The sequence below is a fragment of the Hyla sarda genome, chromosome 3 (assembly GCF_029499605.1).
Source record: "Hyla sarda isolate aHylSar1 chromosome 3, aHylSar1.hap1, whole genome shotgun sequence".
Taxonomy (NCBI): domain Eukaryota; kingdom Metazoa; phylum Chordata; class Amphibia; order Anura; family Hylidae; genus Hyla; species Hyla sarda.
This window is the reverse complement of record NC_079191.1, coordinates 120,117,823-120,144,505: the sequence shown is the minus strand read 5'-3', so window position 1 is coordinate 120,144,505 and position 26,683 is coordinate 120,117,823. Positions and strand designations below refer to the sequence as shown.

The 26,683-nt window shown below is 41.5% G+C and overlaps 1 protein-coding gene across 4 annotated transcripts in view; it reads left to right on the top strand.

The window, feature by feature from the left end:
- The window catches only part of PAX3 (paired box 3), a 67,262-nt gene that overhangs the window by 15,534 nt on the left and 25,045 nt on the right, over nucleotides 1-26,683 (top strand). The gene's annotated exons all lie outside the window — the stretch shown is intronic.

Sequence of the window (26,683 nt, the reverse complement as noted above, 5' to 3'; positions counted from 1 at the left end):
ATTTATATTTATAGCGCATAAAAGAATAATTAAAATAATTCTATTTCATTAGCCCCTCTATTGTAAAAACAATGTATACGATTCTTAAAATGGCCATATATATATATATATATATATATATATATATATATATATATATAAAATAACAAACGTTATTTCTGTTCCAATATAAAAAAAAATAAAAAATACCTGTGACTCTTCTATTAATTTGTTTTTGTTGAAATCATAACTATCAGATAGGAAAACACATGTTCTGCAATGCATTTGAAGGATATTTATTTTTTACATAGAATATTCATGTTGAATATCACTTCCCATCTATGTGTGTCACATATATCCGGTGACCCAGCTCAGTGAATGGCAACATCTGATGCCATAACTCAGTGTTTTCCAACCAGGGTGCCTGCAGCAGTTGCAAAACTACAACTCTCAGCATGCCCTGACAGCCTATGGCATTGTTTCCCAGTTATGGGTGCCTGCAGCAGTTGCAAAACTACAACTCCCAGCATGCCTGGACAGCCTTTGCCATTGTTTCCCAGTTATGGGTGCCTGCAGCAGTTGCAAAACTACAACTCTCAGCATGCCCGGACAGCCTATCGGTGTGTTTTCCAACCAGGGTGCCTGCAGCAGTTGCAAAACTACAACTCCCAGCATGCCCGGACAGCCTTTGGCTGTCCGGGCATGCTGAGAGTTGCAGTTTTGCAACTGCTGCAGGCACCCATAACTGGGAAACACTGCCATAGGCTGTCCGGGCATGCTGAGAGTTGTAGTTTTGCAACTGCTGCAGGCACCCATAACTGGGAAACACTGCCATAGGCTGTCCGGGCATGCTGAGAGTTGTAGTTTTGCAACTGCTGCAGGCACCCCATAACTGGGGAACACTGCCATAACTGATAGCAAAGTACATCAGTTGTGTATGGGTCCAGTGTCCAGTTATTTCTGCAATCTGAATGGGGAGCCTTGCAAGACCCGTTCCCCATCCGGTGTGTTGGGCGATAATAAATCTGATCTGACCCATTTAAATTAATGGGATCAGTTTGGTAATTACCGGATTGCTGGATATATGTGATGGCACCAAGATGTCACATGGGAGATTTGTTAAAGAAATTTCTCAGACCATCCCGCTCATTTTAATGGAGTGTGCAGAAATTCATGTGCTTCCTGCCAAAACAATCCCATTCAGATGAAGGGAATTTTTAAAGAAATGACTATGATAATTACCTTCCCGGATTCTATAGAAACTAGAAGAATTCTTGACTCTCCTGCCCTCCATTGTAGACATATAGTAATTGCAATCAGTATGGTGCTTATTAATAATTAGAGCTGTTTACTGTGCTCCTATAACTATGACTATCACACGGTGTATGGCTAGAGGGAAGAAGCACATGGGTACAACTTCTCTAAATTCCCTTCCAGTCCCCGATTTACTAAGTAAACTGTGGTAATTATCCGGATAGTTCTGATGATCCCTTCTGAGTATTGATGTCAGTCTGAATTAGCGCTAATGAGCAGTTATTGGCAGCCTCTGCCTCCACTGATACCAGCTTAGAAGCATGGCAAACGTGAATTAAATTGTTTTAGTCTATGGCAAGGTGACATCTGCATGTAATGCATTATACTGCCTACACCACATCATACCCCATGACTTCCTTAAAGGGGTACTCCGGTGGATACAAAAAATGTTTTCAAATCAACTGGTGCCAGAAATTTAAACAGATTTGTAAATGACTTCCATTTAAAAATTTTAATCCTTCCAGTACTTATCAGCTGCTGTATACTACAGAGGAAGTTGTATAGTTCTTTCCAGTCTGATCACAGTGCTCTCTGCTGACACCTTTGTCCATGTCAGGAACTGTCCAGAGCAGGAGAGGTTTGCTATGGGGATTCGCTCCTGTTCTGGACAGTTCCTGACACGGGACATAGGTGTCAGCGGAGAGCACTGTGGTCAGACAGGAAAGAACTACACAACTTCCTCAGGAGCATACAGCAGCTGAAAAGTACTGGAAGGCTTACGATTTTTAAATAGAAGTAATTTACAAATCCGTATAACTTTCTGGCACCGGTTGATTTGAAAACACTTGTTTTTCACCTGAGTACCTCTTTAACTGAACATGCCCCTACTTTGGAGAAAGGGAGTACAAAGGATGTCAGTGTAAGCGTGCTTGTTACTTGTCTGTGTTATTTGTTATTTATCAAGATTACACATGGCCCGAACAACCAAGAAAGTCCCATTTTTCTTGGCTTTTTTTTTTGTTCCCAAATGAAACTAAGGGCATGGTGATATTTCCAAAGGGGGTGAATTGAGGCTAGAACAGCTGACTACCACAGTGAGCTGCAGCAAGTGCCGTCATGGTTGAATTGGTTCACACACACGTGAAGCTGACGGGTGTGATGTAATGTGTTTGAATAGGCCACTACATTATGGGATGTCGCATTGACAGCTGAGGTGCAGGATAAAAGCATGTTACAGACACTTTAAGCTACTTTTTACTTCTGTATTACAGATGTATTGGAGCTAAGTTTGTCTTAATTCAAGAAATTCCAAACTGATGCTGGAAATGATCCCATTTATTTAAATGGGACAGTTCACAGTCATCAGGCATTTCAATTTTGACCCTGGATGGTTGGACACGCCGGACGGCACCGGATAGGGGAACGCAGCTTTTTGCTGTCCAGAAACAATGGACGCCGGATGTTACACAACTGTGACAACTTGTCATCAATTGTGGCATCAGTTGTGTCTGAGTTCACCTATGCCGGATGCTGGATACATGTGAACCCAGCACAAGAACTTTAAAGGGGTTCTCTGGTGCTTAGACATCTTATCCCCTATCCAAAGGATAGGGGATAAGATGCCTGATTGCGGGAGTCCCGCCGCTGGGGTCTTGCACGCGGCACCCCGTTTATAATCAGTCCCCGGAGCGTACACGCTCCGGGGACTGATTATAAACGGGGTGCCACGTGCAAGATCACAGGGGTCCCCAGCAGCGGGACTCCCGCGATCAGGCATTTTATCCCCTATCCTTAGGATAGGGGATAAGATGTCTAAGCACCGGAGAACCCCTTTAAGTGTTCTGTTAATTCTTCCACCTATAATACTCATACTGCCAATAGTGATTTCAAAATTGATAAAATGTTAGCATGACCCTGGGAGGCCTTGTACTGCTTGTAAATACATAACTATGGTTCCCTCAAATATTTCCAAGAACATTTGCCAGCCAGGCTATTTTATAAGTAAAAGAGGATGAAAAATAAAGTCACTAAAAAAAATAAATAAAAAATAAACAAAAAGAAAAACACATGTCTGGGTTACAAATATGCAAACTCTGCTGATATTTCATTGCATTTTCCATTCTTAAAGGGAAACAAAGCTGACACTATGGCTTGGTATGTAGGGCGGCATAGAGGTTCCTCCAGCATACAGCCTTAGTCCTCTCTGTCGTGAGCAGCACTGAAGTGGTTACACAAGGAAATATTTGCTGCATGCAAACATACCATCTAAACAATTAAATCCCTACACCCTGATTAAAAGAAAGACGTCGCTATTAACTTGTGTGTTTGGGCAGCTTTATGGGAATGTAGGAAAATCAGCCCTGACATAAACCATTCATGGCGACTCAGGAGGAAAAAGAGACATATAATTGGTTATTATGATGTACATTTAAATAAATTCCCCTAAGAACAGTCTCTGTTGTGAGATGAAACTGAGATTAGACTCTGCTTACAGAGCTGGAATATATACAAGAAACAAAAGACTCAAAGGCTGGGTTGCCCAAGTACGAGGGTATTAAAGGGGTACTCCGGTGAAAACCTTTTTTCTTTTAAATCAACTGGCGGCAGAAAGTTAAACATATTTGTAAATCACTTCTATTAAAAAAAATCTTAATCCTTCCTGTACTTTTTAGCTGCTGAATACTACAGAGGAAATTCTTTTCTTTTTGGAATGCTCTCTGATGACATCACGAGCACAGTTCTCTCTGCTGACATTATTATTATTATAATAATAATGCTTTATTTATTGTTGTCCTTAGTGGGATTTGAACCCAAGCCCCCAACACTGCAAGGCAATAGTGCTAACCAATGAGCCACCATGCTGCCCTTAACATACATATGCTATGCATGGTTGCTAAAATGGACAGAGATGTCAGCAGAGAGCACTGTGCTCATGATGTCATCAGTGTTTCAAAAAGAAAGGAATTTCCTCTGTAGCATTCAGCAGCTAATAAGTACTGGAAGGATTAAACATTTTTAATAGAAGTAATTTACAAATATGTTTAACTTTCTGCCACCAGTTGATTTAAAAGAAAAAAGGTTTTCACCGGAGTACCCCTTTAAGTATATAGGAGACAGGCCCCGAGACTCTGCGCTATAAAATACATCCATGACAACTTGCGGAATAAAAATCTAGAGTAATATGTATTTGTATTACTTATGAAGCATCAACACATTCTGCCTGGGCCGTACGCACATTCTATTTACTCTTTCCTTGTTCCCACTGGGGCTGACAATCTGATTTCCCTATCTCAACCACACTAGGGTCAATTTCATAGGAAACCAATTGACCTATCAGTATGTTTTTGGAATGCAGAAGGAAACTGTAGAACCCGGCGGAAACCCATACAAGCACAGGGAGGACAAGCAAACTCCATCAGTGTTCCAAAAAGAAAGGAATTTCCTCTGTAGCATTCAGCAGCTAATAAGTACTGGAAGGATTAATATTTTTTAATAGAAGTAATTTACAAATATGATTAACTTTCTGCCACCAGTTGATTTAAAAGAAAAAAGGTTTTCACCGGAGTACCCCTTTAAGTATATAGGAGACAGGCCCCGAGACTCTGCGCTATAAAATACATCCATGACAACTTGCGGAATAAAAATCTAGAGTAATATGTATTTGTATTATTTATGAAGCATCAACACATTCTGCCTGGGCCGTACGCACATTCTATTTACTCTTTCCTTGTTCCCACTGGGGCTGACAATCTGATTTCCCTATCTCAACCACACTAGGGTCAATTTCATAGGAAACCAATTGACCTATCAGTATGTTTTTGGAATGCAGAAGGAAACTGTAGAACCCGGCGGAAACCCATACAAGCACAGGGAGGACAAGCAAACTCCATGCAGATGTTGCCCCACGTGGCTAAAACTGGTCTATGTTTTTATAAGATGCCTGCTATCTCATGAATGTCTTAAAGGGGCCGTAGATGTAGAGATTTTATCAACTTGGAACCAATCATCCTATATTTATTTTATTTTGTGTTAAAATGTTATCATTTAAAATTTATAATTTATCCAAACTTGTCTGAGTAAATCCAACCTTGTTGCTTATAGGACTTAGCTCTTATTCCTCTAGAACAGTTTTTAAAATGAAACCTGTGCTCTGGTTGGGTGTTATGGGCAACATAGACAGTTTATTCATTTGCATGTGTGTTCTTACCACATGACAGTTATGTAAGATTTAACCATTGTAAATATTTATTAATCGTAAAACTAAAATTAAGGCATAAAGAAAAATCCTTGTGCCAATTTAATACAATCATAATATGGCTAAATTGCTGCGTCCCTATTATGGCCACAAGTTATAGAGGAAAGTCAATTTGTTTGGCTACTATGCTTATTTTATGCTGTATAATAGCCCTTTATGGATTTCAGAGACATCTTCGGATGCTGTACATTGATTTTTTTTTTCCATTTTTTATTTTATGCTAGAGAAGTACAACTATATCATTTTAATACTTTTTAAACTATTGACATTTGGAACTGTAAATTCAGAATTAGAAATAGGGTATAAGATGTCGGCTGTTGAAAAATTCAAGGTATTGAGAAATTTGCCAAGTATGATAGCAAAGACATCTCTAGTCTGGCTTCTATAATTTCCTATAACTACATAACTCAAATTTTGTCTATTTTTATTGTGTTTTATGGCTTTATGTGTGGAAAGAAGAAAATTGCCACATGACCTCCATTCCAATTTTACGTACATATGTATACGTTTGAATAAACATGGCTGCCACTGAATGATTGTATACAGTATGTGCATGAGAATTGTGTGTCTGGGCCGGATAAAGTAAGAACAGCGGTTTTTCGGGAAACAATTTGTTTCCTTAAATGTAGAAAATGATGGGAGATCATTACAGTTCCTGCCATCAGTGCACTATATAATATCTTTCTCTGTGGGCAGACATTCTCAATGACTAATTTCTGTTCTCAGGGGAAATTCAATCTGAAGCTGTAATAAAACAGACAACTACACAGGATAGGTGACCATCCTACACAAATCAGAAACAGCAATGGGGCCTCAGTAAGAGCAAGCACATGCTGCTAACCCTCATCCGGATGCAGGAGATCTAATCCTATTTACTATCAATTGTTAAGCTTCTAGTACTGTCTTAATAGAGAGTCACTAGTTACTTGTACTTGAACAAACTAAGTTATTCTCAGTAGAAGTGATTTAGGATGACTGTGTGTGTAGTTCTAGTCCGAGAGTAGATCTTTTTCCATGGCGGCACTGTTAAGAATTCCAACCAAATTACATTCTTTACAAGTACCTTTTTAGCTAATGTTATGTAGCTTTACAAAGGGACATTATTAATAGTATCTGTAAAATGATGACCAGCAGATCTGATCTACTCGCTGAAATGAAATTACATTGATCACTTTTTTGTTATGTCATTTAGAGCCAAAGTACACCAAAGTACAATACTGAGGTTTCTATCATTCTTAACAAATGACCGTACTGATATTAAGAAAATAAATCTGTGGGTATCCTGTCCACTTTTACCATTTTAGAATAGGGCTTCTCAAACTTTTTTCTACTAAAGTCTTACCTAACAGACCATGGTGATGCCTGGGCTTCACCATCTGTGGTGCAAGTCCATTCAAACATGTGGGTTATGGGTTAAAGGCAGGGGTCAAGTCCTGGGGAAAAAAGTGAGGGAACTCATCCAAGAATTACACTCAAGAGCTGGTCCTGAAGGACTACTTCTAATGGCAACAGTATTCCTGCTGTGGAAAAAGTGCAGGAACTCAGTTCCCACACATTCCTGTAGGACTTGAGCCCTGGTTAAAGGGGTTATCCGGGAATAGAACAACACATCTAATTTATATCAAAAACAGTACAACTCCTGTCAACAGGTTGTGCGTGGTACTACAATTGGCTCTATTCACTTCAGTAGAACTTAGCAGCAATACCATACACAACCTAAGGACAAGAGGGATGCTGTTATGTTTTTTTTTTAAATCCTGGATAATCCCTTTAAGGGAATGTTCACATGCTGTGGATTTTCTGCAGAAAGATTGACTTGCGAAGCTGCATAACTGGATGTCAGGACTGATAATATGACATCGATCTTGTTTCTGATCTGTACCTGAGTAGACATCCTATGGTTTAATGCAGCCTCATGGTTCCCAAAGACTTATTTATAAATATTTTCGACAAATCCTAAGAAAGGCTAGATAGAGATGAGCGAATCCCAAAGGATTTGATTCTGGTCAGATTTGGTCTATCTGTCATATTGGTTTCGGATCTGAATCCATATTTGGATTCAGAATTGTACCAATTGCCTATGTAAAGTATGTACAGGAGCAGAGACTCCTGTCAAAGGCAGGAGTCTCTGCTCCTGTATAGTACACTGAGTGGCTGGGCCAGGTGCAAGGTTCACGGCCCAGTACATGTAGTCAATGGAAGCTGCGATTCATACAGCATCACCACTTACTTCCGGAGTGTTCAGTGTACAGAAGCAGGAATTAAATAAATCTAACAAGTTTAAGTAAAAGGCAAGGGCCCCTGCTAGGCTCTGCAGCTCGTCAATCTTCTGCCATGCCCCTATTCCACCCAAATGCCATACACAATAAACTAAAATTGAAATATGTAAGAAACACTTTAACGTAGGTAAATTTCCATGACCAATAATACTGGTATACAAGGAGTAAATATATACCACCACACAATTACTGGATAATACCGCCATACTGTACTGAAAAAAAAAAACCTATACACAGACCACTATGTTAAAAAGGATCTGTATGCAATATAAGTGATTATATACAGGACCATACAGCGGTAGATAACATCTGTACACAGGATCTGTACACAATATAAGTGATTACAGTTACATTTTGGGACTTTTCTGATCAGCGGCATCCTCTTTCCTTTTCTTCACCATCCGGATAAGACCGCCATGTGGATCTCTTAACATCTGCAGGACAAACATGCATTTTTCCAGTGCCCTCCCCTCCTCTACACAATCTTTCCATCGATAGGCCCACAAACTGTAATAATGCCCTCCTTGGTGTCCTGCACAGTAAAAGGGCAGCTAGGTAGGCAGCAAGGTAAATAGGTAACTAGGTAGGTAGATCAGGAAGCCAGATATGTAGGTAAGTGACAAGCCAGGTAGGTAGAGGGCTAGCTAGGTAGTTAGGCAGCCATGTATAAGGGCCAGGTATGTACATAGTTAGGTAGCTGGGTATGTAGGTAATTAGATAGCCTGGTATGTAGGTAAGTAGTTAGGCATCCAGGTATAAAGTTAGGTAGCCCCCCCCTTTCCCATAGGTATTAATAGGCAGCAGAGTTAAGCCCCCTTCCCCCAAGGTATAGGCAGCAGAGTTAGCCCCCCCACCCTTCTCCATAGGTAGAGCCAGCAGACTTAACCCCCCTTCCCCATAGGTATAGGCAGCAGCGTTAACCCCCCCTTACCAATAGGTAAAGGAACAGAGATAACCCCATTTCTCCTTAGATATAGGCAGCAGAGCCCCCCCTTTCCCTGCAGGTATAGTCAGAGTTGAATCCCCCCATTCCCCATAGGTATAGGCAGAGGTAAACACCCTTTTCCCCATAGGTATAGGCAGAGTTACCCCCCCCTTTTCCCTTAGGTATAGGCAGAGTTGCCCCCTCCCCTCTCTTCCCCATTGGTATAGGCAGAGTTACCACCCTCCTCTTCCCATAGGTATAGGCAGAGTTACCCTCCCTTTCCCCATAGGTATAGGCAGAGTTACCCCCCCTGTTCCCCATAGGTATAGGCAGAGTTACCCCTCCCCTCTCTTCCCCATTGGTATAGGCAGAGTTACCACACCCCTCTTCCCCATAGGTATAGGCAGAGTTACCCCCCCCCTTTCCCCATAGGTATAGGCATTGTCACCCCCCCTGTTCCCCATAGGTTTAGGCAGAGATACCCCTCCCCTCTTCCCCATTGGTATAGGTATAGACAGAGTTACCCTCCCTTTCCCCATAGGTATAGGCAGAGTTACCCCCCTCCCCCTTTCCCCATAAGTATAGACAGAGTTACCCACCCCCACTCTTCCCCATAGGTATAGGCAGAGTTACCCCGCCTTCCCCATAGGTATAGGCAGAGTTTCCCCCCTCCCCTCCCCCTTTCCCCATAAATATAGGCAGAGTAAAAAAAATAATGCTCACCTGATGTCCCACGCAGCGATCTCCTCAGCGGCAGGGGCCCGCGTCTTCTCCCCTCCACAGTACAGGCGCCGATGAGTGACGTCATCGGCACCTGTACTGCGTGCCGTGTGGGGGCGGAGGTCATGTCTCCTCTGTGTAAGCTGCAGATGCGGCTCAGACAGAGGGGATACCTTCTCCTGTATGTGCGTGTATCGCACATACAGGAGAAGGCAGCGCTGTCTGCTGGGGATCTGGGACGAGTATCCTGAATCCTCAGTAGCGGCGGCGGGCCCTTAACCCGGCAGGGCCTTTGGACGACGTCCAATCGGACCGGCCAGTCAGTCCGCCCCTGTGCTAGGTTCACACTACGGAATCTCTGGGCAGATGGCAATGCATTTCTGTTTAGATCTTTTGGGAAATCTGCTCAGAAATGCCTTGACATCTATGGGGATGGCAATGCAGTCTGTGCAGTCCTAGTGCCGCCGTCTTGGTCTCCGGCAGAAATTCTGTGCAGAAATTCCACAGTATGAACCTAGCATTAGGATCTATTCACAGGGCAGAATTTCCACTTGCGGAATTTTGCCTCAAATTAAAACCCATAGACTTCTATGGGATTATGCACTTCCATTCACACTTCTGATTTTCCGCTTGCGGAATTCCGCTAGCCTGGCTTAGAATCCTAAGGCTGAGTTCACACTGCAGAATTTCTGGGCAGAATTTCTGCCGGAGATCGAGCCGGCGGCGCTAGGACCGAGAAGACTGCATTGCTGCCTCCATAGACTGCAATGCATTTCTGGGTGGATCTTTTGGGAGATCTGCTCAGAAATGCATTGCCATCTATGGGAACGGCAATGTAGTCAGCGTGGCCCTAGTGCTGCCGGTTCGATCTCCGGCAGAAATTCTGCCCAGAAATTCCACAGTGTGAACCTAGCCTTAGGGTGTATTCACACGGAAGAATTTCAGCTTGTGAATTCCGCCATACTCCTATTCACACTTCTGAATTTCTGCTTGCGGAATTAAGCAAGCAGAAATTCAGAAGTGTGAATGGGAGTGCGGAATCCCATAGAAGTCTATGGGCTTTAATTTGAGGCGGAATTCTGCAAGCAGAAATGTAGAAGTGTGAATAGATCATCAGGATTCTAACAATTCAAAAATAATGTTTTTTTTTGTGGAATTTGCACTGCTAGTCATAAGCATCCGTACCATTGGCATTAGGGATGAGCGAATCGAATCTGACGAATCCGAATTCATTACGAATTTTAGGAAAAATTCAATTAGTAACAAATGCGAATATCACCGAGATTCGATTGCGCTAATCGCTTCATTAAACTCCATTAAGTGTGGTCCTGTCTCCAGGGGCCGGGCATGTAAAATGGCAGATCCACATGTGAGGACATGGGGCAAAGAATCCTGGGAAGGCGGGTACAAGGGTCGGCGGGATGACCCTGAATCACATGTAGCATGCAGCCTATCAGCATCCAGCCACCCCTGTGATGTCACTGCCCTATATAATTGGCAGCCATCTTGCGGCCAGTCACATCAGTGTTCTATTGCAGAGAGGGACATAGAGCAGAGTGTGTTGCACAGAAAAGCTTTTTAACAGCAGCGACTTACCTCAAGCCCAAATCCACCCTAGAAGCACTGATAGGGTGCAGCACTGGTGTGTACAGCAACTGAAAAGCTAATAGTAGCCAACCAGTTAGGGTGAGCAGAGCACTAAAAGCATATTGTTTTCTATTAAGTGTAACCTGTGCATACATCTAAGTGGTGTACCATTTTGTTCCTGTTAAAGTCTTAAGGGCCTAGGTACTGTGAAAGGCAAGCCAAAAGTACACACCTGCTGGTGTTGTAGACAAATACTGCTTTAAGCGTACTAGAGCGCATTGTCCTCCCCTCATAAGTGCATACCACATATGTGCATCTAAGTGGTGTACCATTTTGTTCCTGTTAAAGTCTTAAGGGCCTAGATGCTGTGAAAGGCCAGCCAAAAGTACACACCTGCTGGTGTTGTAGACAAATACTGGTTTAAGCGTAGTGGAGTTTATTGTACTCCCCTCATATGCACACTAAGAATGTCAGGCAGAGAAGGGCCAGGACATGCACAGAGGAGTGGCAGAGGCCTGAATTCATCAGGCAGAGGTCGCAGCAGACTAGGGTCGAGTGGCAGCAGGAGTTGCAGTGAGAGGCCTGAGCTCCCGGTATCAGCTGGCGGTCATGTCTCAATCAGCAACCCATCTGCCGTCATCGTTTGGTTAACACAATCATCCTCTTCATCACAAGTGACATCTGACACCCCAAGTCAACAGTGGGTGGGTTCCTCAGAGACAACCCTCAGTTGGCATGGCCTGGGAGCAGTCCCTGTCCTCCCATTGCCTCTGTCCTATGCTGTTCCCTCCCCCACAGAAGTATCTTATGCTGTGGGTTCAACTCCACTATTTAGTGAGGACGATCTAGAGGACAGTCAGCAGCTACTGCCCAGCCAAGTGGAGGAGACAACCGCCGCTTTATCCGCTAGGCGGGCAAGTAGTGATGAGTAGAGTGGTGTGGGAGGTGGTGTTGCGAGCATTCAGGCTCTTGAAGCAGACACTGTTGAGGAACCTGAGGAGGACATCAGTGATTTGCAGACACAACTCAATGATAATGAAGCTGATTGCTCTTGGTGCAGAAGGGGCTTCAACATCATCATCATCATCAGGAGAAGAGGGTTGCAGGTTGCCTGTGAGGCAGCATCTGAGCCAGCAAGGTAGTAGCATGGTTGGCAGTCAGCATGGTGGCAGAAGTGGAAAGTCTGGAGCCAAACGTGCCCGAGGTAGACCACCCCTACCTTCCCGGGAGGTAGTGGAACAGGGGTTTCTGGAGTTGGCGGCAGTAGCTGTCAATCAGTGCGGACTGTTGGTGGGAAAATCCGCTACTTGGCAGTGTGGCAGTTTTTCATCAAGCATCCGGAGGATGTTAACCTGGCAAGATGTGTCGGCAGAAGTTGAAGCGTGGCCAAGGTTCCAATGTTGGCACCATGGCCCTGCGTTAACATATGCGGCGTCACCATAAAGCGGCCTGGGAGAACTGTGGCTCCGATTTGGTGGTCCAGCCTGCTGCATCCCCCAATGGCATGCCACTCCCTGTTTCAGCAAGCCAAGGCTCCACCACCTCAGCTGAAGGGAGCTGTGTGTCATACCCATCTTCTGTCACTCCAGATGCTCCTACTCCTCCTACTTCAAGTCAGTCATTCCACCAGTAATCCATCGGCGAAGCCATGTCCAAGAGACAACAGTATGCGCCCACTCATCCAACGGAGCAGAAGCTGAATGAGCTCCTGTCCATGTTGCTGGTGCTGCAGTCCCTCCTTTTTCAAGTGGCGGACTCTGCACCTTTCAGAGAACTGATGGCTTGTGCCGAGCCGAGGTGGAGAGTCCCAAGAGGTCATTTCTTTGTGAAGAAGGCAGTACCAGCCCTGCACAATTTTGTGGGACAGAAGGTGGGCCAGTCCTTGAGCCTGTCGGTGTGTACCAAAGTACACGGCAGTGCCGATGTGTGGAGCTGTAACTACGGTCAGGGACAATACATGTCCTTTATGGCCCACTGGGTTCATGTGGTTCCTGCACAGCCACAACAGCAACTTGGACAGGTCACACCGCTTCCTCCTCCACGCTATCAGGTCGTTGGTCCTGTGACAGTGTGCTATTCCCCCTCCTTATTCTCCACCGTGTCCTCAGCCTCCACTGCATGGACAAGTCTCAGTGCCAGCTCCATCAGCAGCAGCCTGAGTCTACAGTCGCTGATGAGTAGCTTTCTTCACCCGCATAGTGAAGCAACTCATCAGCAGCAGGTAGACCTGGAGCAGGACCTGAACCAGCAGGTAGTGGCATACCTTGACATGACCATGCCAACACACCTTGAAGATCCGCTGGACTTCTGGGCAGCCAAACTTGATTTGTGGCCACAACTAGCAGAGTTTGCCCTGGAAAAGCTGTCCTGCCCGGCCAGTAGTGTGCCATCAGAGCAGGTGTTTAATGCGGCGGGGGCCATAGTAACCCCAAGGAAAACTCGTCTGTCCACGAAAAACATGGAGAGACTGACCTTTGTGACGATGAATCAGGCATGGATCAGCCAGGATTTCCACTCACCAATGCCTGATGCATGAGAGTAGATTGACCATGGTGCCATACCAACACTTCACAAATATGGATAGTGCTAAATATATTTAAGTTGCTGCTCCCCAGTTACAGACATTTCTCTGCATCAGACCACAAGTAAGTATTGAGGATATGCATTACGTAAAACTTAACTTTTCTTAGGATAAAATATATGTACCCAAAATTTTTTGGATATCAAACAAAAGGAAAGATGTGCAAAAAAAAACATGTGCCACCTACACCACCAAGTATTGATGTGATTCAAAGACCTCTAAAAGGTGAACAACGTATGGTCCATTGTAACCGGAGAGGGTAAAACTTCCCCTGTAAGGCCCGAGTCTCACATTATTAATTCCCTTCTTGGCAAGTGTTACTCGCCCTAAAAAGGGCGGCCCCACACAGCAAGCTCTCCCTATTTCCACCTACAAACATTGCCATTTCGCAGGGTTGTTAGGTGGAAATAGGGAGAGTTTCCTGTGTGGGGCCGTCCTTTTTAGGACGAGTAACACTTGCCAAAAAGGGAATTAATAGGACGAGAGTAGGGACTTACAGGGGAATTTTTAACCCCACCTGCTACAATGGACAATTCGTTGTTCCCTTCCACCTTTTCAAGGAAAGTGTTACTCATCTTAAAAAAGGTGGCCCCACACAGGAACCAATCCCTATTTCCACCTAAAAAACCCTGGGAAATAGCAGTGTTTGTTGGTGGAAATAGGGAGAGGTTCCTGTGCGGGGCCGCCCTTTTTAGGGCGAGTAACACTTGCCAAGAAGGGAATTAATAATGCGAGAGTAGGGCCTTACAGGGGAAGTGTTTACCCCCACTGGTTACAATGGACCATACGTTGTTCCCTTCCACCTTTTAGAGGTCTTTGCATCACATCAATACTTGGTGGTGCAGGTGGCCCATGGTGTTTTTTGCACATCTTCCTTTTGTTTGATAAGAAAAAAAAAAATTGGGTACATATATTTTATCCTAAGAATATTATTGAAAGTTCAGTTTTACGTAATGCATAACCCCAATACTTACTTGTGCACACTAACACTTGTAGAAAAGAGACTGTTTTCTTTTGCCTACCTGCCTCAGTTACCATTCTGATCCTGCCACCCGCCTGATGCCACATGTCTGATGCCAAGTTCTCCTTTTTCACCCACCTTTGTCACCGGGTACTAGTATTGCCACCCACCGCCCCACTATGTCAATAGTCACTTTCAGGACTCCTGATGCTGCTGATGCCCCCTCCAGGCTGTCTCAACTGTCACAATATGTTCTCCTCATGCTGATGCCAGATCCAGGCTGTCTCATTCTGCCACCATATGTTCTCCTCATGCTGCTGCCACCGCAAGGGTGTCTCATTCTGCAACTATATGGTGTCCTCAGGCTGCCGCCAGCTCCATGCTGTCATTCAGCCACCATATGGTCTCCTTATGCTGCCGCCAACTCCAGGCAGTATCATTCAGCCACTATATGGTCTGCTCTTGCTGCCGCCAATTCCAGGCTGTGTCCTTCAGCCACTATATGGTCACTATATTGTCATGTTGCCGCCAACTGCAGTTGGTCATTCAGCCACTATATGGTCTCCTCATGCTTATGCCACCTCCAGGCTGTGTCACTGTACCGACATGTGGTCTTCTCATGCTGCTGGCACATTAAATGAAACTTTTTAGGTTCATCAATTTGAAATCTTCAATTTAAATGTTAAAAAATATCTTTAATCTTTTCACTCGTCAGGCTGTTGCCACTTCCAGGCTGTGTCATTCAGCCACTATATTATCTCCTCATGCTTCCGCCACCTCCACGCTGTGTCATTCAGCCACTATATGGTCTCTTCATACTGATACCACCTCAAGGCTCTGTCATTGTGCCGCTCTGCGACAGTGATTCTAATGGCGATACTTCTAATCTGCATGTAATACTGAATAACAGTATTATTTCATTAACCCAGCACACACCCTATGCGTGTTACAGCAAGGCAAAGTGTTCTACATCCCTATTGAAGCTCTCTGTCGGCCGGAAATAGCCATTTTTAATACAGATTCACCGCAAATAAATTCAGACTGAACCAAATTTTTGGGGAAAATTCGGCGAATGGGCTGAATCAAATTTTTGAAAAAAATTGCTCATCTCTAATCGGCATAATTAGCTGAAATTTGTATTCAAAAAAGATATAAAAGCAAAGAAAAAAGCAGATTATGTGCTGGCCAGGCTTATCCTACATTCCTGTTTGTCTGTACGTGACCTTCCCAAGCCAGAAGACAGTCTGGGGCAACTAATGTGCCCAGTCATTCTGATGCAGAATAGACAAGGGATGCAAATAACAAGAAGCATGATAAAATAATAAAGAGACATATGGGACTCTTGCAGAAGTAAATGGGTGTGTGCAGTAATAGAAAAGAATATTTCTATGGAAATAATGAGGAGTGGGAACAATGGCCATGGCAAGGGAGAGGTGAGCATATGCACACTGATTTGTACTTATTACATAACAAAAGTCTGTTTCTTTATCATCTTATCATTCAGTTAATAAAAATTAGCTACAATAACAGCTTCAGTTTAAAAACCTCTCAAACGCTGAAGGATTTGCTTTCACAATGGACATGAATACTGTTCAGAAATACAAACAGTCAAAGGATAACTTTAGATCTGAAAGGGAAACCTGGAGTGGCTAATTGAATAAGCCTTGGTCCCCTTAATATGTCATGGTGAGTGCAGTCAACGTATCATAATTAGGCTTACAGAGAGCCATTCCAACATTCTGCTTCCATTCTCCTGAGCCATTGTCCGCAGCTCGGCAAATAGCCAGAGGACAAAGGGGATTCAAGTGCTGACAAAACATGAAAGAGGAAAAAGATTTAGCTGCTTTTATCAAAGAAACTGAGAAGGACTTTGTTTGTGTAAATAACGTAGAATAACTGGACGGCCTTGCATTTAAGAAATGCTGTTTTCATTACAATTAATTCTTGACATGCTGGAAGAGGTCCAAAGGATGGAGTCCTACCACAACTTTCATTTGTAAATTAAAAACACTTGGTCAGATGAAAACCTGTATGAAGAGGCTTAACCCGTTCTATAGTGGGCTGCAGAAGTATAGCGCTACAGATGACTGACTGTTGACCAGAACTAGACTATGCTAGGAAAATGATGGGCTAAGTAAAGGAGTTGTATGTATATAATGAAAACGAAGATGAAAAATTATGTTTGACCTATTAGCTGGGACAGTCCTTCCGGCCTAGCTGATGTCATCGATGACATCACTACCCTGGAATGTTGGACCATAGAGCTCACAGCAGCTGGGCAAGTGAAGGGCATCAGATGACCGGCACATCAAACTTCTCAGGACCCTTTATACTAAAGCTGGAGAATTTTGTACATAGTTTTGTTATGAACATATAAGAATACCCATCTGTATTATAATTTCATTATTATTCCATCATCCGTGTCAACCCTGAGCGCTGTTTATGGCAGCAGCGAGTACTTGGCAGATACGGCACTCAGTTCTAGGGGATCTCTAAACCATGAACCTTCTGTCTCACATTACAGGCTTAAACTAGCCATGCGTATTGCCAAGTTGTAGGGTCACACCACATTATGATGATCTAGTTGCTTAGTCAGTAAGTCATCTGTCCTTTTTGGTCACAATATGCCACTAATTTCTTGTATTTTCTTATCACTCCTGCACTGTATAGGGGCAGTATAGATCTGCGGGAATATGAAAACCCTATGTACAATATAATTAATAGATACAAATGGAGGAGTTTAAGTTATATATGTAGCAGAGCTGAATCTGTCACTTGGCCTGCATGTATTCAATATTTCACAATGTGTTATCTGGGGTGCAGTTATATCTACTGTGCTATGGTAACTGAATATCTAATGCATTAAAGTGGTACTCCGGCGCTAAGACATCTTATCCCCTATCCAAAGGATAGGGGATAAGATGACTGATCACGGGGGTCCCACCACTGGGGACCCCTGTGATCTTGCACGCAAGTCCCCGGAACACATTCGCTCCAGGAGCATGTCGTCACACGGGGGCGGGGCCTTGACGTCACAATGCTCCGACTCCTTTGATCGCCAGTAATCAGACCCGGAGCGAACGTGTTTCGGGGACTGATTCTAACAGGGTGATGCGTGCAAGATCACAGGGGTTCCCAGCTGCGGGACCCCCGCGATCAGGCATCTTATCCCCTATCCTTTGGATAGGGGATAAGATGTCTTAGCGCCGGAGTACCCCTTTAACAGCCAAAGAGTTACATGGCAAATTCAGCACTGCTACATCTGCACAATAAAGTAGCTAGTGGAAAGTTTTCTGCTTCATTTTACCTCCCCATAAGTGTGAAACAGAACATGTCTACACTGAACAACGCTATAGATGTCAAGACTTCTGTTTAAAAGGTACTATTATATATGCTTTATATCTATACAAATTTATGCCAAAAACTGGCTCACAGGCAAGTTTTAGATACTTTTTACAAGGGGATATGGCTTAGTTAAATAGGCATGGCTTGTGTCTGACTCTGTGTGCCAAAAATTACACCAAAATTATGTTGTAACATTTTGGTGTAAAGAACATCAGCTAATAAATAGTTGGTCTAAACTTAGACAGTATAAAGATGCACCAGATCTTCAAAGAGCGTGATACAGAGATAATCTAGCACATTTTTAGACTGTCTAGTCTAAGTTGTCATCAGTTGTATGGCAGCAAGCGTCCGGCATGTCCAACCATCCGGCGACAAAATTGAGACGCTGCATGATTGTGAACTGTCCCAGATATATGTGAACACAGTAAACCAGTGCCATTGTGCAAGAATGGAAAAACTGTCAGATTTTTTCCAGAAACAGTGACATTTTATCAGTGGGTTACGACTGGTATTGCAGCTCATCCGATTCAAGGGAGTAGGACTGAGCTGCCATACCAGCCACAACCTGTAGCCAAGAAGGGCAGTGTTTTTATTTTTTTTTTTACATTTTTTAGGAAGAAACCATTTTTTTTTATCCTGTGTTTTCTTTTACTATGTTTAAATACCTTTTGCATACACTTTTATAATTTTCAGGTAGATTTTCTATGTTGGAGTCGTGATTGGGATTTGACAATAAATCCAAAACTTTTCAGTGACAAAGGAAAAACTTTCAGGCTGAATAGCCTTTCACCAGATTCTAAACAGGCTATTGAGAGTAGGACGTTGTGCATTTTTATGACTGTTTAATGTAGTCCCTAAGTCAAATAAGCATTATTGTGCTGAATAAAACATGTCTGTGTTTTTATAGCTGCTGCTGGGGGGACCTCAGATTAGTATTATGCAGCTCCCTCCTTCAAAATGGCATCCACAAAGTCCAGTCCTTAGTTTTAAACTTTTTTTTTGTTTGCAGCTCCAGCTCGCTGCAGTAAAACTGTCTGGCCATCTATGAATGGTGGGAAAAACATTTATTTACTAGACATTCAGACCAGATCAAACAGACAATGAAAAAGCACAACGTTTTAGCCTCAATAGAGTCTTTTGCATTTTATAAAAGCCTATTCAGCCAGAAACCTTTAGCTCTGAAGTTGAAAGAATCAATACTTTCCAGAGGTGAGAGTATTTGAAAAAAATGGACACTTTTTTAACCGCATAAGGACATGGGCCGTAAATGTACGGAGCTGCATAGCGTCACTTCGCACACAGCCCCATACATTTACAGTGTGGCCGTGATGCAAGCGCAGGAACTGCACTCGCTTCATTCCCAGGGGATCCCGTGGACCCTTGTTGATGGCGGACAACAACGATTGCACTGATGTCTGACATTAACCCCTCAGATGCCGTGATCAATACAGATCACGGCATCTGCAGCAATGCAGAACTTTAAATGGCTGATCTAATCGCCCTCGGCACTGCCGCGGGGATCAGATCAGCCAAGATGGCTGACGGAGGTCCCCTCACCTGCCTCCGTCCATCTCCCAGGGTCTTCTGCACTGATCTACCTTCCAGCAGACCAGAGCAGAAGATCGCTGATAATCGCCCTATGCAGAGCACTGAATGATATTATCAATCTAATGATTGCTATAAATAGTCCCCTATGGGGACTATAAAAGTGTAAAATAAATGTTAAAAAAAGTAATATAAAAAGTGAAAAATAATTGAAAAAGCCCCTCCCCAATAAAGTTTTAAATCACCCCTTTTCCACATATTAATACACAAAAGTGTAAAAAAAACTATAAATAATAAACATATTTGGTATCTCTGCGTGCATAAATGTCCGAACTATAAACATATAATGTTAATGATCCCCTACGGCGAACGGCGTAAACGTAAAAAAAAAATCCTAAATTTCAGCTTTTTTGTCACATCAAACTGCAATGTTTTTTAATGAAAAGCGATCAAAATTTTACATATGCACAAACGAGGTACTAAAACAAACTACAGAGCTCTCACACATCCATGAATACGCGAAAATAAGAAAGTTAGAGGTGGTCAAATTAGGGCAATTTTTTTAAAAAGCTTTTTTAAAAGGAGATTTTTTAAAAGCAGTACAATAATAGAAATGTATGTAACCATGGGTATCATTTTAATCATATTGACCCAGAGAATAGAGAAAACATGTAACTTTTAGTATACAGCGTGAAAACGAAGCCCCCCAAATTTGCTAAATTATTATTTTTGTTTAAATTTCCTCACACAAAAAATAATTATTTGGGTTTACCATACATTTTAGGGTAAATGAGTGATATCATTACAAAGTACAACTGGTCATGCAAAAAACAACCCCTCATATGGGTCTGTGAATGGAAATATAAAAGAGTTATGAATTTTAGAAGAAGAGGAGGGGCTGTGTCCTTAAGGGGTCAAGTTATAATTTTTTTAAGAATGGGCTTCATCTAATTCTGAAGATATTGAAAAGTAGAATTTGTCTTTTGTTACAATTATATTTGTATATTTTGAATTTAGTGGACAGGTAGGTTCACATGATATTTGACTTATGACATTTGTAATTTCTATCTTTAACCTATAATACACTTTTTCTGAACTTTACTTTTTCCATTAAATAATATATATATATATATATATATATATATATATATATATATATATATATCAGGACATACAGTAGCAGGTACATGTAATTCATCATATGGGTATACAGCCGGTATATGAGGGATCACAATGAAGCGGGATTGCTCCATGCTGGCATCAATAAACAAGAACCACGTGTCTCTAGTCAGCATGCTGGCCCCTTTGCTGGAGAACTTTTCAACTCATCTTAAGAGGCAACTTTCCATACAAAGAAAAAAAACGTACACATTCTTCCGGATCAAACCGAGCATATTTTCACCAGTGTAGAAAAAGAAATTGTTATTCAGTGCCCAGAATTCAATAAACAGATATTAAAAAGTTTACTACAACAAGCATTAAAGTCTATTAAAAACTTACCAAAGTCTTAGATAAATTATCATGTAATAAAGAATTCATAAAACCATTTTAGGAACAGCATATCAGATAGGTGGGGGTCTGCACACTCGGCACCAATGGTCAGCAGCAAATTGTCTAAATCTGAATTTTTGCCTGTCCAAAATCTCTAGTGTATATTAACCAAAATCTGTCAGCTGCAATTTGTTTCAAACTGCTGGCACTGTTAAATAGCTGTAGCTGTTAGAACAAGGAGACACATGGAACCTTTCATATATCTGTCTGTGCCTTTTCAATATGTAGAAAATCTCTGGTGCAAAGTGTCAAAGAGGACTTCTCAAGTGCCGGAAATGCTGAGGGTGGAAGACCTCACCCCCATCCTTTCCACTATGATTGACAGGGCTCGGCTTCCAGCTGACTGTCAATCAAGCAGGCACAAGGAGAGGGAGGAGATGATTTGGCCATCAGCAATTCAGGGCTCGGATACACCTCTTTGCACCAGAAAATAAAATCACGTTTCTACTTTATGGAAGTGCAGACAGATATATGAAAGGTAATTTGTTTCCTTGACCCCACAGATATCTAACAGGGTCAGTAGTCTGGAACATGAAGTGCAGCTGACAGATTTACTTTAAACCTGCAGTCTTGCAACAATACATATCCACTAATGACAAAATCTTAGTATGATACATACAAAGAACATACCAGGTGCAGCCTGTATAAAATCTCCAGAGCTGTGCTTGGTAAACTATTGTATGAAGGGGACATGGAACTCATTACAGTGCCAAAGCACCTTGGAACAGCTGATTGGTGGTGGTAGACCCCCACTGATCTGATATACATTTCCGATGCCAACAGAAGTTCCAGAAAGTCTTTAACTAAAATAAGAAATATTCTATATTAGTACGGGGGTTGAGCAACAGACCTGAATCCCAATACTTAAAGTCCAGACTGAGCCACTGATCGTGGCAAAGATTGATGGTCTATTTGTAATTTTAACTCATGATCTTGTCATCCCAAACTGCCAACTTCTCACTGGCCAACTATGAATGGCAAACAAATTTGAAGACAGCTATCTGAAAAACCAAATGTATGGCTATTTTTAGGGTGTGGGTGCCCATTTAAGACTAGCACCCATGTCTAACTTTGATATACACTTATGCTTCTGTAGTCATTACTATAAGCAGAATATCTGAAGAATAAGAATCTAATGACTACTTTTTGAATGTTTTTGGTCAAGGATATAACACAAAGAAGTCACTTATTTGACCAATTCTTTTAATCTGCCATACATTGAATTAATATGTATATAAATCAACGTTGGAGATTATTGAGAGTGCAGTATTTGACTGGCAGACATTGGGATTAAGTCCCTTGACTGTATGAAACTCACATTTGACAAGTCTGTTGGGTTGTGATAGATATTGAGACAAGAAACATTTAATAATAATTTCTCTTATAGGCTTTGATCTGGATGAGTCAAGTTAGTTCTTTAATGTTCTTTAAAATAACCTTTAGTTTAAAACAAAAATAAAATATCAATCATATTCTTATATATATACATTTCAAACATAGACAAGTGGCGACTGATAGGCTACTAAAGCAAAGAGCCAAAGAGCTCTGTCTTCTGAACCCTCACCAAAACAAGGTCCTTGATTTCTTCACAGACCACATGGTACTACTGATCTTTCTGAAGCCTATTAGTGCCAATGTTCCTATGTAAAGGGAAGCCTTGTATTTATAAAGAAAATAGCAGATACTTAGAGCTCACAGAGGCTTCCCGCTGCTGAGGGACATTTATTTGACTTATCCTGTGGTGTTTCTTTTTGCAAATTGCCTTGAAGAACTTGAAAAAGCCACATGAATTCATTAGGAATACATAGCAACAAAAAATGGCCAATATACTGACTTTCAAGTACTTTTATAATTCTTAAAGCAACCGTGGCGTCTTGAGATGGTGAAATTAATGTGTCTATTCAGATATACTAGTGTATGAAAATGTATTCCTTTACTTTAGCATGCCCATTGTTACTGGACCCGTGACTTATTTCTAATTACAAAAATGACCTTTTCAAATGCCAACTTCATGTGAATTACTTGCCAAAGCATACAACTGCCACACTGTTTGAACTCTTTTTGTGTATATAAGACACTATCACTGCTAGTTTATTACACACCACATGCCATATTTCTCTGGATCTTTGCATTATTAAAATTGATCCAATAACTATTAAAATACATAAAAATATAACACAGAACAAAAATCACGTGACTAAGTCATACTTAAATTTATCACAATCAAATCTATTACATAATTTAACAATTTAGGAAATCATGTAGGGGAAAATTTATTATATGTGATGTTTTTGATATCTGGTCGAATTGAAGTTCTTTAGTGCATTTTTAGAGCACATTCCTGATTTATTAACCTGCCCCAAAGACTGTGATAAATTAGGCGCATCTTTACAACTGCACAAGTCTGACTTGAGTTCTGAATGCTGACAGCACATTAGCTATGTACAATTAGTCTGCTCTGGACTGGCATCTATTTTTAAAATATTTGAACCTAAATCATATTGTTGCAATTCATAGATATCTCTTTAGTGGCTACATCTGACTAGTGAAAAAATTTGCCCCCCAATTTGCCCCTCAATAATTTTACCTCTAAAAATTATTCAAAAATAATTATTTCTAAAGCCATGGGCTGTGGTTACACAGCAGGACTGTGGTATATTTGCCACATACATGTTGTAGGTAGAGTTATCCAGGATTAGAAAAAAATACTTTTTACCAAAAACAGTGCCACTCTTATCTATGGGTGGTGTCTGGTATTGCAGCTCAGACCTATTTAAGTGCATTGGAGAGAGCAATGATAACAGACATAGCCTATTGACAATAAAGGTGCAATTTCAGTAAAAATAGACACCTTTTTTCAACCCTAAACAAACCCTTCATGACTGGGATTAGAGCGGGATCGGATCCAAAAACGTTATATTTAAGGTATTTTTTTTCCATTTGAGCAAGTTATCCCCTATACACAGGATGGGATGTAACTTGTGGATCAGTGGGGTCTGAGCAGCACTAGACAACGATAACAAAGCCCTTAAAGCATAAATATATAGCGGCGGGTGTGCATGCATGGCCCACTCTGTTTAGTTTAGTATTTGGACCAACATTGTTCCCTATCCCTATGGATAAGGAACAACTTGTCTTCCTATTGGGGAGTCCAATCTAAGTCCATGCCAAGTGTGGCAAATTTATTCTATAGATAGGTGTGATATAAAGAAATGCCTCTCATGAACTGAGAATTTGTACCAACCCACACTAGACGATAATAACTCAATAAAATATTATATCCAGAATTGATTATTGTATTGAAGCACTTGACTGGCACCACCATGTCTATACACAATAATTGTTATATACATTTCAGCAAATATAAAGAAAACATGAAAAATACATTTTGTTTAACAACCCATGAAAATATCCCGAATGTTTAATATTATACTTTATGGGTGAGTTGTCTCAGATGGGAGCCATCCAATGAACAAACAGCTATTCCACATTACAAAATAGATTTTTAAATCCTCTTCTTTTATGCTGAGAACAAGGATTAGACAATACAAAAGTGTTTTCAATACACATATGTATTTTGTAGGTTAGTTGGTCAACTGAGACTGACTGAAGCCTAATCTGTATAATGACTTAAGAAGAAAAAAGAGCAGGCAATCCTATCAAGAGGAAATTAATACATCTACAGGGAGATTTCCCTGCTCCCCCATGGATGGGAAGTAGAGGGCAAAAAAAATCATAAATCGGGTGTAAAAGTTTTGACACGAAAAGGGTAAATATTTAAGTCATTATCTCCTTATTTGTGTTACTTCTGTGTATTTGTCTGGGAAGTTTGTGTTGTTTTGCTCTTGTAGTTCCTTGTTTACTTTTGTTTGTTTGAACTAATCATCTCTTAAGGAAAAAAAATCTTTTTTTTTCTTCTTGCCTTAGCTGCCTTCAAAAGGCCTAGTCTTCAATAAAGCCTTTAACAGTGGTGGTCGTTGAAGCATTAAAACGTGCTTATCTGCAAGTGAATGCAGGGGCTTTGTTTCAATAAGGCCTCTTTCTTTTTTGCCACTCGCATTGTGACCCTTTGGTATCAATTCAAAGGCCAATTAAAGAATGCACCCATCTTTGAAGTGGAGTATTGAGGGCAGGGAGAGGGATGAACCTGGCGCTCTGATGGACTGCGCTCATTCAGCTTGCCTTTTCAAGGCAGTTTTGAGAGGCTCAAAGAGAATGAGCCAGGGGAAGGTCAAGTAGAAAAAAGGGCCAAAGAAACAGCCCCTTTTTGTCCAGAGTATTAGCCAAGCAAACTGCAAAAGGCAACAAAATGATACTGTTAATGGAGTAGCCAGACACAGACTTGTCAATCATGTAGTGTGAACGAGTGTTAGAAGCACCAAGGCTCGGCTCTGTAAACGTACCCAATTATCTTGGGAAAGCCACAAGCTGGAATTAATTGTATTATATGTCCCCCCCCCCGCTTAGAAGGGTGATACATACACATTTTAATTATGCCATAGCGTATGAGCTGGAAGTGAACCTAGACACTTGTATTCCCATAGAGAATGACTTTAGAAATGTAACTTAGAGAAACAATGTTTCAATTGTTATCCTTTAAATGTAAAATAAAAAAAAAACTCTGTAGAATACATATGGAATACTCTATCGAGTACATTTCATTCAAAAAACAATAGCAAATATTAATAAAAAAATTCTAAATTCATATTTGATATTTCACATTTAAACTTATATAAAGGAGTTGTTCATCCAAAAATTTCTAATTGTCAAAAAACACTTTTTACTCATATTTTCTGGCACATTTTTTGCCCTTCACATGTTAAATACATTTGTAAAATGTGCGCCTTTTTTTGCAAACTTTTTCCGTACTTTTTATTTTCGTTTCTTGGGGGGGGGGGGGGGGGGGGGGGTTTAAGTGTTATGTTTTTGTTTTTTTTAGACATTTATGATATGCCTCTATTTTTTTCAAAGTTGCCAAATTTTGGGGGCAAATCTACTCCATTCAATAAATAGAAGATAAGCATAAGGCTATGTTTTCACACAGATTTTTTTCTGGCATTTTTTGGGCATTCTGCCGCTGCAGTTTTTGGGCCAAAGACAGAAGTGTATTCAAAAGGAATGGTAAATATAAAGGAAGGACTTCTACCTCTCCTTCATTCTGGATCCACTTCTGACTTTGGCTCAAAAATGGCAGACACCTAGCCTAAAAATCTAACGAGATAAAAAACTGCAAATATGCAAATGTATAATACCATCACGCAACAGTAGGATTCGTTTTGCACTATTGGAATTGGCGTATAAGAAAAAAGTGCAGGCTCAAAAAAGGGGTTAAAAAGTTGCAAATTATAAATCCCCCCCCCCCCCCCCATTTAAATATTCCTGCAGGGCTATAAGAAATGTAATTCCCCTTCTGCTACCCTGCAGGAGCCCTCCGCGAATATAACCATCATTTACAGCAGCATGACATAGGGTGTGTGATGTGTGGATGGTCATTGTAAGGCCTAAAGCCTACTGACAGTATCCACCAGCAACAAATGTAAATGAGGGTTAGGTGGAGTGTGCAGCTGCCTAAGCTGCCATGGAAGGACGGGTTGTGCAAATTATGGATTAAAATTGTAAGAAAGAATCTTATGGATTTATGGGGAAGGAGGTTAGGGCAGGGGGCAACTAGAATAATATCTGTCCAACAGATATCGAACTA